Raw genomic sequence first — 15,531 nt, 5'->3', positions numbered from 1 at the left:
TTGTTCTTTAACCTCAGGAGGAAGTAAAACAACCAGGGATGTCAGAATGCAAATAATAAAGACTGATGAGTTTGTATGTTTGGCTCTATCACACACTGCATAAAAACATCTGTAGTTTTAAGAAACCACATCTGAAGCCCAGATTTTTGTCTTAACCGCTCGCCGGTATCTAACCAGGAAACTTCCTCTCCAGGTGGAGCCGAGACGGAGCGGAAAACATCTCGACTGAATGCAGGAGGCTGAGACTCAAGCAATAATAGACCTAATAATAATGTCTTGTAGAGTAAAATGTGTTAACCATAAACACAAACAGCAATCACGTTTTCAGTCTCCGGAGAGTAGTTCTGTGTAAGGCAGGCGCCACTGAGCCTGTGCAGGAATGTATTACTGTTTACAGCTTCACTAGCTTGTAGCGCTACATATCACAACCTCTGGATTTTGTACTACAATGTAAATTTCTCATTTCTGAACTGCAGTACAAAGTCAAGAAGTTGTGAAAAAATTTAAATTTGAAGGAAAGAAAATTAATTGGCAACAATTTTGATAAACGACTCATGGTTGAAGTCATTTTTCAAGCAAAAAATGTTGAAAAGTTGTTGGTTCCAGATTCTCAAATGTGTTGTTGGACAAAACAAGACATTTGAAGAAGTTACTTGGGACTCGGGGAAACTGTGTTGGGTGTGTGTTACCACTTTTTGGCATTTCACAGACCGATTGATTAATTGGTTAAAAATAAGAGGATATAACTGGCAGATTAATTGATGATAAAAAATAATCATTAGCTATTAACCCTAACCCTGTAGTGATGTCACTGTGTTCCTCAATCTCAGCAGTTACTTTGTTAAGTATAATGGTAGAAATGATGGTCAAAACTATAAAAAAATAAGTTGTAATAAACCAGAATCTTTCTTTAAAAGGAACTTCCACGTTGGCTCCAGGTTTCAGTCATGGTGTTGGCAGCTCAGATATCATGTGTGTATGACTAAAGTGCATGATGAATTTGTGACCATGTGGAAACACCAGTAAACACAAACACTCTTTTTAGAAAAAGAAAAAACCAAAAAAAAAAAAAAAAACCCATCACAGTTGACCCTTCACCCCAAACTATAAACACTTCCATTAACTCCCCCCCGGAGCATTTCCAAATGGTGTTATTGATTGTTGCGCATCGCTTTCAACATCACTTTGATCAACAGCACAGACAGAAGAATGAAGCTTGTTCACTGAAGAGATAAATTGAAATTGTGGGTAACATTAGAAGAAAACATGAGGAGAAAAAGTGACTTTGTTCATTCATTTAGTCTATAAATTCTTTTGTATGTGTTGAGAGAAGAAAACCGGGTTATTAGCATGTTTATGTTTTTACAAAATGAAAGAAACTGCATGACGGAGACGGTGAGAACATATTTTCTGTCTGTTTCATGTGATTTTCATATAAACAAGTAGATCAGCCCGACTGGATAGTGATCCAGTATTAAGTGGCTGTAGTGCTGGTAGCTTAGCTAACTGAACTTCCTGTTAGCTACTGAAGCTAACAGGAAGAAAGTCCTCTGTAAACAAGAAGACGAGTTTACAATGCAACTAAAACATAGCATATGCAGGTATAAGTAGTGTCATCAGATTTGCCTGTGCAATATTCCACATTTATCATAAAGCAATAAGAAGCTGTAGTGCTGTTAGCTTAGCTAACTGAACTTCCTGTTAGCTACTGTAGCTAACAGGAAGAAAGAGTATAGTATATACAGGTAGCATACTCAATGCAACTAAAACCTGTGCAATATTCCACATTTATGATTAAGCAATAAGACAACAGAAGGAGGTTAACCACCTAATAAATTATTATGAGATATAGCTGCCAATAGCTAGCGGGGAAAACAAAAGTGCTAGCCTCTTCCTGTTTTGGTTGCGCAATGGTTGACACACTTCCTTCGTGCCATAAATCGAGCCTGGGGAACCAACCTAAACACAGATGGTGTCTTTATTTTATAGCCATTACACTGTGCAATCAATATTTACTTCATAATGATGAGTTAAAGCAAAAAAAGTTGTCTATTTCTGCAGCCTCTCCCATCATCCTTTCACTACTGCAAAGAGGAGAAGATCTCCTGTCGTCTGTAGCTTTATTCTGACAGGATGAACATCTGAGGGGGAGGTTGGGATGATTTACTGGTCGCACTGTTTAGCATCTAATGTCCTTAATTTCTGATGATTTCTTCTGGATAAATGATAATAAAAAAAGAGCTGTGTTTCAGGAAGGAAACCTTTTTTTGTGACTAATTTTAGAGCTCGGTACAGAAAACAAGGTGGTTTGTTTGTAATTTAAAATATGTCTGACTAACGTTTCACCACTGCAGCTGTGTTTTGGTGTCTTTGTAAGTCTGTGTGGGCTCAGCACATGTATGTACATGACACAATAAATAACTAAACATGCTCCAAATATGCTCCTCGTTATTGAACTCTTGCTTCAACACAGTGGAGAAACGACAGGATCTGGTCTGTAATAGGAGACAGACATGAAGTGAGGTGAATTAAGAGTCTTAAATCCTTCTCGGAGTCATAACTCAGTCAAATCTTAACACACAGACATGAAACGCATATTGATATCATTCAGTGTGACTTACACTTCCCGTGGATATCATTATCTCCGATTATCTTGTTAATCTCTTGTGTGCCAGAGGGCAGGAAACACAGGACAAGTGGGGAAACACTGTCTGTGTTGTACTGTAAAGGTAGATTAAAGATCGACCTGTGCAGGACTGTCGGTGCATGCAGCGTACGTCAGTGTGTGTGTGTGTGTGTGTGTGTGCCATGTGACCTGTGTCTTGCTCCTAAAGTGGAGCTTAAGAGCTTGGGTCGCAGAGTTAACTGGATGTTCACACACGCTGAGACAGACGCACACAAACACAAACACACACGGCAGGTTTTCTTGGCAGCTCTGTGCCGTCATCACAGCGTGCTTTCTTTCAGGAGGTGCCAGCACTCAGGCACCGAGGATGAAATGGAGAATAAATTTGGGATTTGAGAAGATGTAAGAAGATGACGGAGGTGTTGTTCTCCGAATAAAAAAAAAGGAAGAAAATGACTGTGGTGCTCCCTTTAAGTCAACACAGCTCCTCAAATGTTCAAACGATCCTTTTGTTTCATCTCTTTCATCTCTTCATCATCATTAAAATGAGTTTAAGACTTATGTTATATTAAACTATGGCCGCAACTAACGATTATTTTCTTTATTGAGGGATCTTTCAATTAATTTCATGATCGTGTTTGATCTGTTAAATCGTAAAATAACTAAAAATGTCCCAGTTTATAAAGTGTGTATGTATTTGACAGCTTTAGTTACTTTTCAGATGAAGATTTGACACAATGGATAATATAACAAGCTTTTAAAATACAACACATTGTTAAAGTTGAAACCAGTGGTTTCCAACCTTTTTTGGCTTTTGACGTCTTACAAAAAGCAGTGTGTAGTCGGGGTCACATTTCACATGTCTATGAGTTGTTAACAGCTCCACCAAATAGTGATTTTTCCCTCTAAACTTCTCACATGCTTTCATTTCAATAAATGTTCAAATGATCCAATATTTCAGCAAAAATCAAAGATTAGAGAAAAAACTGAAAACAGATTTGTGTATCAGAACTTTGTTTTTTCTTCTTTCCTCTCCCATTAATCATCTCACCACCCCTCAGATTTATCTGCTGACCCTTTGGAGGGGCCCGACCCCTAGGTTGGGAACCACTGGACTAAACTAGCTAACTGTATATAAAGTAGTGTAAACTAGCTCCACCTCCAGCAGCTACAACAGTAACATGCTGCTCTAACACTGATGCTTCACTATTAATAATCTAATGATGTCATATATAATAATATATCAGTCAGAGGGACCAAACCACTACTTTTACTGCAATACTTAAACTACATCAAGCTCATAATACTTATGTACTTTTACTGCAATACTTTAACTACATCAAGCTCATAATATGTACTCTTATGTACTTTTACTGTAGTAGTATCCTTCCTGCAAGACTTTTACTTATAATGGAGTATTTTTACATTACTCTATTGGTATTTTTACTGCAGTAAAGGATGTGAATACTTCTTCCACTACTGGTTAGGGTCGTACACAGCCTGAAAAGGAAGACTGTCGTCACTGCTCAGAACTGAAACTGAAAAAATTTGTTGCTTATAAGTGCATTATATACATTTTATATACTTATATAGACTGAATTAATCAATTAATCATGAAAATAACGATTAGCTGCAGCCCTGATAAACATGAAGTCTGCTCCTCCTCCTCCTGTTATTCTCTGCTTCTTGTTTTATACAGTAGGAATGTGCGAGCTGACAGAATTTTTTTTTTTTGCCATAATTGATGTGTTTTGTCACAACAAACCAAACACTTTGATTAAGCGCAGCGACGTGATACTATCAAAAAAAAAAAAAAAAATTTGTCTGCACACAAGCAGCGACATGCCAGCCGGAGAGCATTACATGAATATCTAGTGCCTGAGTCATGCTGCCTTCCTCGCTTCAGGAAAACAGGACAAGGATCAACACGGTTTAAATTTAGAGCTCTCACAGACGAGCACACTCAGCATGTTGTAGTAACTGGGAATTTTAGGGGGCCCGCGTGAAGTCGTTGCATAAAACAATGAAAACTCTGCATGTGTGTGTGATTTAATGCAGAGCTTGATCTTCTCCAGGATGACAGCAAAGAAAAAAAAAAAAAAAAACTCCACCCAACTCACGAACCCTCCCTGCTATTTATAGACTCCGTGTAAAATGCTCCAAAAATAAAAAAGGCTGAACTTTTTACCCCAAACAACAATACGACCTGTTTCTGGTTCACAGACAGAAAAAGAGCCGACTGTTGAACAGAGGAAGAGATGGAAATCAGCCATCTCACGCTCTCCTCAGCTGCTCCCCTCTGATTATTTTCCAACACGTTGAACCTCAGAGAGACAGAGAGAGAGAGAGAGAGAGAGTCTGACTGTTTGCATGTGTGCTGTACGTTTTTTTTTTTTTTTTTTTTTGTGAGAGAGCAGAGAGCGGCAGCTAACAGGCGACATGTGGCAGTGCCCTTGTATTCCTTGGCAGGACACTCTGCATGTTTCTGAGTCTGAGAGCCAGCGAAGGTGGGGGTGGGTGGAGGGTGGAAGGTGGAGGGTGGTGGGGGTGATGGGTGAGAGGGGAGGGGAGGGAGGGGGGGGGGGGTGACAGACTGGAGGTGGATGGACAGCTGTGAATGGTCCCATGTGATCCTCTTTGCCTCCTGCTGTACTGAGGACTTTCAGGAAACCTAATGTCTTTTTTAGACCTACCTGGAAATGAACTCTAGATCGATTTAAAAAAAAGAAAAAGAAAAAGAAAAGAAAAGCCAGGAAGGAGGTAAAACCAGCTTATTTCTGACTGAATGTAATTAAAGTTATTAAAGTTTCCCTCCACTCAAAAAATCTTTCTCTTCTCGTTCTGGATGTTTGAGCTTCTCTGTGCAGAACGATGATGAATGTGCAGAGTTTGTTTTCACGTTCATCCACTGAAATTAGAGAGTTTCTCTGAGCTCGTTGATAATCCGATTTTTAAGGGGCGGAGCCTACGAGCGTGATTCGTGACATCACAAATAGTTTGGAGGCCAATTCTAATCTAATATTCAACTTACACAAGTGTGATGTGGAAACTTGAAGCCTCCGGTGCACGAACACTGAGGAGAAGGAGGATTTTAACAAGATAACTGAACTTTTTTCATGGGAAAAACCATATCAGAGATGAATTATTACTCAAAGTAGAGTATTATATACATCTTAAACATGTCTGGAGAGGATCTTTAAACTGTAAAAGGGCTGAATAATTAGAGGAATAGTTCAACGTGATGAGAAGATGAAAAGATTGATGCCACAATCATGTCTGTACGCTAAATATGAAACAACCTTCAGTAGCTCCAGCTAGCTTAGCTTAGCTAGCTGGACGCCTACTAACACCTCTACAACTCACTGATTAACATCTTCTATCTTCTTTGTTTAAACTTAAACACGGATTGGCAAACCGTGCCGTGCGTCAACACAGTCGGTTAAACCTCCGTTCTGGCCCTTCTTGCTCTCTGTGAACTTTCAATGCAGCCGAATTCACGGTTCAGTCGTTCTCATTTGCATTTTCTTCTGTGTTTTGTCAGATAGTGAACTATGTTGACCAGCTTTCATTACCAAGCTGCTGCTGCTACAGATTAAATCATTCATTATGATCACAACACAGTTTAATGACAGCAGCTGTACTGTGAGATCGGCTAAACTGACTTTTAAAAAGAGTGATTACAGAGAAAGTAGAAGCAACAAAAGGTTGTTATATACAGTTTAAATACAGCCACATCTGTATAAATGGACCACAAATGTGTGTTTATGCTTCTTTCTCGGTTGCGTTTACAGATATTTTGTGACCGTATTTGAATTGTACTACTCATTTTAAAAGTCAGCTATAGCTGTTCTGACAGCACAGCAGCTTGGTATGACTTCTGGTCTCCAGCAAGGCTGCAACTAACGATTATTTTCATTATTGCCTTGATTGATCGATTAGTTGTTTGGTCCATAAAATGTTAAAAAATGGTGAAAAATATTGATCATTGTTTCCCAAAGCCCAAGATGACGTCCTCAAATGTCTTATTTTGTCCTGACCGACAGTCACAGAGGACTAAAGAAACCAGAAAATATTCACCTCTGAGAAGAAGGTGAAAAAAAGAATCAAAACAATTAATCGATTGTCAAAATGGCTGATGATTAATTTAATAGTTGGCAGTTAATCGATTAATTGGCTAATCGTTGCAGCTCTAGTCAAGAGTATTTATGAACATGATCAATCAATTCACTTCAACAGAAACATGCAAATGAGAACAGCTACATCATTAATACACAGAGCAGCTGATCATAGAGTGGTTGTCAATCGTTCATGGTTTGCCTATCTATTCCTTCTGTTTATTGATCGCACAGATTTCAATACTTTTTTCTACCACATGACCTGTGGGCAGCTCGGTAGATGTGCAGTTAGAATGTGCGCTACATTACGATGGCTAATGTTTCAAAAATGGTGGATAATGGTTCAAGCTAATGGTTAAAGGAACATAAAGATGCATTTTATACTACAGTTAGAGTGTATTCAAACCTAAAGTGTTTGTTCTGGTCTGAATCAGTGGATGAGTTGGGAAACTTGCTGGTTCAGTTTCTCTTTACACACAATCAAGTCAAATCAAGCGAACCAAAATGCATCACGAAAAGCCAGGTGAGAACGTTCTCTCCTCTCATTGGTCAGATGCATCTGGGGCGGGAGTGAGAACGTAAACACAGAACCTGAAGAAGCTCCTATCAGATATCAAGAAGACAATGTGATTGGTTGTTAGGCCAGGTCAAGCTAGCTGCTAGCGGCTAGCAATTGTTGATTTCTCTCATCAGCGTCCCAGCATGCAAACATGCAAACTAGCTGAATACGTCTTGTAGTCGGTCTGATCACGTTCCCACTACAAACAAACTTCTCCAGAACTGAACCAAGTTCAGATCTGAACAAACGAAGTGCAGCAAGCAGGAAAACCAACGAGAGTCCCGTTTAACCAGACTGAACGAGGCAGGTTTGAAAACAGCTCATTTCAATAAATTCATTAAATTAAAGGTCCAGTGTGTAGAATTTAGTGGCCTCTAATAGAACGGACTCGGCAGACATGGAATATAATAAGGAGGCCTCCATGTTCTACTGTAGCCCAGAACGGACAAACCAAAACACCGGCTCTAGAGCGGACCTTTCGTGTTTTTGCGTGGCCACTGTAGGTTCTTTTACCCACTTGGAAAGGGGAAGGACATTCAGTTGGATGTAATCTGCAACCTCAGTGCCACTAAATCCTACACACTGATCCTTTAAAGTATTACAGATTGTTTAACTGACCTTTCCTCCGGTACTTTATCCGCTCAATGAACTCTGAAAGCATTTGTGAAAGACATCGGCGGCCAATAACCCAATTTATCTTTCAGCAAAGCAATACCGATAATCCTAACGAGCGGGTGCAAAGATGAACCCTTTCATAACCCTTTAAAGCTGTATTACTGCATGAATACCTCAGTAACATACAGTACAAACTGATCGCCAGCAGGTATTTTGTTCACCGTATCGTCTCGCACACAAACACCCGTCTGTCTGAATCTGTCTGACTGGAAGCTAAAGTACAATAAGTCATGAACTTCTGTCATTACTGCAGAGAAAACAGGAGGTTAAGTTCGAACCTTTCTATCGTAAACACAGAATTCCCCCAAAATCTTCTCCAGTGTAACATGAGTAACCAAATATATTGGCAAACAGCTGACTTTCAAATACCTGTCAGCGAAGTCATGATGGGATGTATGTGACGCAGAGCAACGTGACAACAAAATCCAAAGTGTATCATCAACTTAAAACAATGCAGACTAAATTACTGGTCAAAGTTCCTTTTGAGGTCTCAGATGTAGACGTAGGAAACCTGATCTGATGCATGTGGTTTGGTTCGGGACAGCCCTCTATAAGCAGTGAATGAGTCACTTTGTGGCCCAGAGAGTGCCACACCACATGCTCAGCATAAGTGTATGATATCACACCGACATGTGCAACATCTTTATAAGATACAGACACTCGCCTTATGCCTCCTGTGTGATCAACTGTGCGAGTATCAGTGTCAACAGCAGTGGAAGATTTCAGATGCTTTACTTAAGTAAAAATACTCCCAATAAGTCAAGCATGAAAAAATCCTACTACAGCATAAGTATTTATGAGCTTCGATGTAGTTAAAGTATTGCAGTAAAAGTAGTGGTTTGGTCCCTCTGACTGATATATTATTATATATGACATCATTAGATTATTAATAGTGAAGCATCAGTGTTAGAGCAGCATGTTACTGTTGTAGCTGCTGGAGGTGGAGCTAGTTTACGCTACTTTATATACAGTTAGCTAGTTTAGTCCAGTGGTTCTCAACCTAAGGGTCGGGGACCCTCCAAAGGGTCATCAGATAAATCTGAGGGGTGGTGAGATGATTAATGGGAGAGGAAAGAAGAAAAAACAAAGTTCTGATACACAAATCTGTTTTCAGTTTTTTTCTCTAATCTTTGATTTTTTGCTGAAATATTGGATCATTTGAACATTTATTGAAATGAAAGCATGTGAGAAGTTTAGAGGGAAAAATCACTATTTGGTGGAGCTGTTAACAACTCATAGACATGTGAAATGTGACCCCGACTACACACTGCTTTTTGTAAGACGTCAAAAGCCAAAAAAAGGTTGAAAACCACTGGTTTCATCTTTAACAATGTGTTGTATTTTAAAAGCTTGTTATATTATCCATTGTGTCAAATCGTCATCTGAAAAGTGGACTACAAAGTACAATATTTCCCTCTGAAATGTAGCAGAATGGAAGTATAAAGTAGAAACAAATGGAAACAATCAAGTAACTTGTAAATGTACTTCGTTACTTAGATACTGAACCCCAAATGTGTATGTTGTGTATGTTGTGTGTGAATGGATGAATGAGCATTAGAAACACTGTAAACCTGATGAGCAGGTTGGCAGTTTGCATGGCAGCCTCTGCCATCAGTGTGTGAATGTGTGTGAATGGGTGAACGTTGGCTTGTATTGTAGAGCGCTTTGAGTGGTCGGGAGACTAGAAAGACGCTCTATAAATGTCTACTGATGGTCAACAGACTCTGTTTCATCTTAAGGGTCCATAAAGCAAATAAAGTTGGTAATTATTGGTGTATAGAGGTGATATTTTCCCGAAAATCATGAACAGAATAATACCAAAGTGTCCTCCAGATAAACATCTTTGATTAATAACTTTCTCCAACTAATAACACCAGTTTTAGATCAATTTTCTTACCAGTTGCTGCTGTAGAAAAGTAACACACTCGTGCTTTCATTCCTCATGTGGCAGTGAGGTCTGTCACAGAAAAGTTACCGACTGTTTCCACCAGTCTTTGCCGTATGAAGTCCACCGGTCCCGGTAGCAGCTCCGCGCAAAAAAAGAAGCCCGTTAACCCGAGCTGCAGCTCCGGAGTCCAAACTACCAACCAACCCGCCAAAAAAACAAACCCGAGCAGAGAAGAAACACTTCAACACAACACGAGATGTGTTCCAAGTTACTTCAGACTGATGTGAGGAGAGGAGGATAATCCCGCCTGTGTTTGTTTCCTGTTGTTTATCAGTCATATGGCGTGGGAGCCCCGCACGGCCCGCATCACGCACGCACGCACACACACACACGCACACACAGAAACACACACACACAGTGAAGTACACCCACACTATCCCAGCAGCAGCAGCAGCAGCAGCAGCAGCAGCCGGGAGGGATTTCAGCTTACCTCTCTCTCTCTCTCAGTTCCGCATGTCTGTTTTTATCTCCTGCGTCTCTCCGTCCAGCGGTGGCTCTCCTGCCGCACGCGCTTCTGTCAGCGCGCACCTGGACGTCAGGAGGCGGCATCATCACACACACACACACAAACACACACAGGCGCGCGTGCACACACACACACACAGAGGAAATAAATAGAAGAGATCAGATAATGACCACAAAATATCGTGTGTTAGTCCAATTAAAATGATGAAATTAAAAGATGTGTGTGTTAAAATATATGTATTTTAATTCCTATTTTCAACAGGTCCATGGTGCCCAAACTATAAAGGTTTAATATTTATTGTAGAGGTGTCACGTCTTTGCTCAGGTGCACTGCTGCCGTTCAGTGGAGACTATTGAAAGTGCACCAGCTGATCAATAAAGTCCTCATCCACTCAAAATCATGTTTGTCTTCTTCTTTCAGTTGGATGTTTGTTCTCTTTTCCGTGTTTGTTTCACATTCATCTGCTGAAGGTAGAAAGTTTCTCTGAGTTCACCTTAAATCTCAGTTTAATATGTGAATCTAGCAGGATTTGTGACATCACAACCAGTTTGGAGCCAATCATGGTCCAGTATTTAATTTGTACAAGTGTGATGTGGAAACTCGAAGCCTCCAGAGCACAAACACTGAGAATGAACTTTTCAGTGAAGGAGGAGACATCTGGTGTCCAGCAGGAAAACAATAAGGGAGAAGGAGAGGATGCCATTTTAAGTAATTTAATTAGATAAGATAAACATATTAGACACTAATTATTATTCAAGTACAGTAGTTTAAATATATCGTAAACACGTCTGGAGGGGATCCTTAAAGTCTCTGTCCACTCAAAAATGTATTTTTCTTTAATTCTTTAGTTGGATGTTTGAGTTTCAGAGTTTCAGATCAGTTTAGAAGACGTTGAATCTCAAGAACATATATTTTACACCTGTGACGTCATCAGTATCTTCTGGGAAAGATACACGTAAATCAATTTACAATCAAAAATGTTTCAATTTACAATTATAGAAAGCAGAAAAAAACCCAGTAAATCCTCACATATGAGAAGCTTGTACTAACACATTTTGGGCATTTTTGCTTGAAAAATGACTCAAAATGATTAATCGATTATAAAAAATAGTTGCCGATTAATTGATTAACTGACTAATCGTTCACAAAACTACTTAAAAATTCTACCCCTAAAAAAAAACATCTAGATCTCTGAATAAAGTTGAACCGCTGGACACTGTAAAGTCATTTCTCAGTGTATCTGCACCAGCAGGCTTCATGTTTCCACATCACACAGTTGCATAAAGTTATTTTGTATTATGTGTCTCATCTTGTTTGTGCAGCGCTGACGTCACCGTACACGTGCATGTTGTAACTGTGACCCACCGAGAGGGACCGCAGGTGAGAATCACTTTTTAAGCTGCAACATTTATGTGTAATATTGTACCTTACAAATAAAATTAAATAATAAAAAAAAAATACTTCAGAAAAGTCTGTAAAGAGTCTGAATAGAAAAACAGATGACAGATGTTTTGTTCCGTCTACATCTGGACCGGACAACAGTCTCATGATTTATTGTAACAACACACAAAGCTCCTAATCATGCTTTCCTTTCTGTGTTATGAGGTCTGGTAAGTCATTAATTAAGAGGCAGCAATAAATGATCTTCTTGATTAATAGATTAATCATTTGGTCTATAAATGACAGAGAATAATAAAGAACGTCTTCTGTTCCACCTCATAACTCCTGTTAAACAGATTACGTCACGTCACACACGTGTATTCATGTGACTGATTAGTTTTCGTGTCTGTGTGTTATTGGCACCAAAAAGATATTTTTTCTTAAATCTTTCTCATCTCACTGAAACGTGTATTTGTTCATGTTTTGCAAAATGAAATTTAAAATTTCAGTTAAAATCTGTTTATTTTTTTATTTGTTGAGCATCATTAAAATTCAGGAAGGAAGTTAATTCCATATTAAAACAATCAAATTACTTGTTAGTCGATGTGATTTTATTTCAGGAACACAAGAACTTAAATTATGACATGTTTCATACATCAACAGCAAAACTACAAAATGTATACACGTTTAATAAATCAAACAAAACTCACAGATCCGTCACACACACACACACATAAATATCATATCATAAATTATATCATCTGTAGTTGACGGGTGAGTGACTTGATGTTGCCACAAAACTAAAAACTGAATCTGAAGATGTCACTCAGTCACTCAGAATTTAAAACTTATAAATTTAAAACTTTATAAGAAAAAAAAAGATGAAATTCAATTTAGCCAATTTTCCCAAAATCCAGAAACAAATCACAGCGTTCAGTTTCACTGATACACTGATTCAAAACCCAGAAAACATCATTCAAGTCGACTTTTAAAACCACGTTATCAACATATTCATATTCAGTCATCACAATAAAAACAAGCTACAGCTGCTTTTTGTCTGGTTAACACCTGACAAAAACAATATTTAAAGCTGCACTTATTGATATTTTTGCATTAATAATGGATCAAATGACTGTATAATGTGGAAGGAGTTGTTCATAATGACAAAGCCACAGAGGATAATCAACTACTCTGTAGTTCCCCTCAGATTCAAAGATCTTTTAGCTTCTTTTGTTTCAGTTCAGTCTCATCAGCTGTTTTCAGCAACAAGCTCTGATAAATAGATCTAAACTGATAAATCAGCTGGAAAATTGCAGCTACATCACCATATTTATACATGTCACAACTCTCTTTTCTTTCAAGGGAACTGAAGAGATCCTTAAATGTACGGAAGCCCTTAAATGCCATAAAGATTTGAATCTTATAAGCAACTAATGGTGAAATTCTTAATACCTTAAATACTGCTGAATCTTCCTCAATAGTCAATTTCAAATTTTCAATATAGTATCCAACATCCAAAAACTAAAGCAATCCTGAGTAAAAATGTTTATGTTTTGAAAAAATATTATCAGCTGATTGGCTGACTTTTTAAACTCTCAAATATTGATACTGGTCTCAGAAATCTTTGTTGAGACTCAAACGTTGTTTGTCTGTCCAGCACAAAATGGCAGACAAACAAAGTTAAGGACCAGCTGGTGAACATAGTGCAGCATTCAGCAGCTGAAGAGCCAGATATTTTATTATTTAAGGGCGGCTGTGGCTCAGGAGCGGGTCGTCCACCAATCAGGAGGTCGGTGGTTCGATCCCCGGCTCCTCCGGTCCGCATGTCGAAGTGTCCTTGGGCGAGATACTGAACCCTAAATTGCTCCTGTGTGTGTGTGTGTGTGTGTGTGTGTGTGTGTGTGTGTGTGTGTGAATGATTAAAAACTCTTCCAATGAGCAGGTTGGCACCTCGCATGGCAGCTTCTGCCATCAGTGTATGAATGCGTGTAAATGGGTGAAAGTTGGCGTGCGTTGAGTGGTTGTTGGACTGGAACAACGCTCTATAAATGCAGCCCAGTCCGTAATTCCCCTCAGGAGTTGGTAGAGAGCAAAAACAGACTTCAGGTGGACGGAAACACGACTCCAAATGAACGATAATGTTTCTGTAAATAGGTAATTTGCTGACAACTTTTTTTTAAAGATCCATTTTGTATTTACTGCCACCAAGTGGAAAGACTGAAAAGATCAATTATTGCTGCTGTAATCCAATGCAACACTCTAGATTTCAACTCCGACTGCAACGTCTACAAAACATCTGCTAAATCTACTAGATTTGATTTCTAGAACGGATTAAAACTCAAATTTTGCTCAAGTTTCCTGAAGCCAAGTGAGTAAAGTTCCCCTATTTAGCATTTATAAGCCAAATAAATGCTAAATAACTGACAACACTATAGTCCTACTTAAGACTTTTCTGTCTCATATCTTGTATAAGTGTGAGTTCTCCTAATAATTATTAAAACAATTAAGTGACAAAGCTGTAGTCCTATTTATTAAGACTTTTTGATCTTCAAGACGCTGAGATCTGTTAAAGATTTTTTATATTAACACAGATAATCCATCACCACACACACACACACACATTGCTTCAGTTACAGGTCACTCACCAGTACTTTTTGTTCTGCCTTCACCTGGAAGTTTCCCCTGCAGCTCCAGCTGTGGGTTTTGTCAGTCAGTCAATCCCTTGTATCAAACAAGAAAGGATGTTTTTTTTTTTTTTAAAAAAAAAACCAAAAAGGGTAAAAGAAGTGATATTAAGCCAGACCAGCTGGCTTAGAAGAGGGAAACCCAGAACTGGGCTGCGTTTGGATCTGAGATCACTCCGCACTGAGCCGAGGTAGGTTACACTCATCAGACCCTGACGCTCAAACACCGCCCCCTCCGTCCCATCAACACACTCACAGTCTCATACCCTGTGACCTCCTGTGTCCGAGGCCTGTGGAGGAGTCTGGTCACCTGTCGCTGTCACTCGTGGTAAATTTAGCTCTGAGGTGTCACTGATGCTGCTGCCTGTGTGTGTGTGTGTGTTTGAATGTGTGTGTGTGTGTGCGGGAGAGAAAAATGTGTTGCTGACACTCAGGGCCTCCGAGGGCCTGGGTGTAAGAGCCCAGGATTACTGCTCCAAAGACCGTCGGCTCTACACATTACACACAGAAAGAGAGAGAGAGAGAGAGAGAGAGAGAGATCAAACCTGTGAGCATGTCCTACATATCAGCGCACTGAGCATCTGCTCGGCGGAGGATTACGCTCAGCTGTCCGCTCCTGTCAGTTCTTCAGCAGAGGGAAGAGAGGACTTTGATGATCTATGAAGCCATCGAATATCGGCGCAGAAACACGGCTGAGTCATTGAAAAAGACCCAAAACAACACAGGTTTCTAGATAAGTTATCGGTCACAGAAAACGTCTAAACTCTGATTCTCGCCAGGTTTAACTTTATAGGACAGGTCCACAATGTCTTAAACAACAGTCAGTTGCCCAAATGAATATTGAAACAAAGTTTGCTTGCTGTAATCATTCCTCCTCTTCATACAGTATGTATATAAAGATGGACGTAGCGAGGTGTGACGTCATCCGGTTGGTTTGCATCGGAGCCGGTTTGAAGCCCAGAGTCGCAGCTTATATTCGGTGTCATCTTTTCCATTTGGAGCCAGGACCTTCCAAACCCTCAGGATAAGCACCGGGCTGTGAAGACAATTTGATATAGTGGCCAAAACGTGTAATTAC

General features: G+C 39.4%; 1 protein-coding gene across 3 annotated transcripts in view; it reads right to left on the bottom strand.

The window, feature by feature from the left end:
• Positions 1-15,318, bottom strand: part of LOC122968056 (myocyte-specific enhancer factor 2C-like) — a 38,092-nt gene extending 22,774 nt beyond the window's left edge. For 2 of the 3 annotated variants that reach the window (XM_044332998.1, XM_044333000.1), the window contains exons 1-2: positions 14,415-15,318; positions 10,354-10,451 (exon numbers count right to left, since the gene is read on the bottom strand). The gene's annotated coding sequence lies outside the window, so the exon portion shown is untranslated. Of the gene's footprint in view, positions 1-9,872; positions 10,160-10,353; positions 10,452-14,414 lie in introns of those variants that run through there. The other variant, XM_044332999.1, reaches the window with a different exon arrangement.
• Between the last annotated feature and the right edge of the window lie 213 nt (positions 15,319-15,531).

The sequence above is a fragment of the Thunnus albacares genome, chromosome 18 (genome assembly GCF_914725855.1).
Source record: "Thunnus albacares chromosome 18, fThuAlb1.1, whole genome shotgun sequence".
Taxonomy (NCBI): Eukaryota; Metazoa; Chordata; class Actinopteri; order Scombriformes; family Scombridae; genus Thunnus; species Thunnus albacares.
This window is presented reverse-complemented; position numbering and strand designations above follow the sequence as displayed.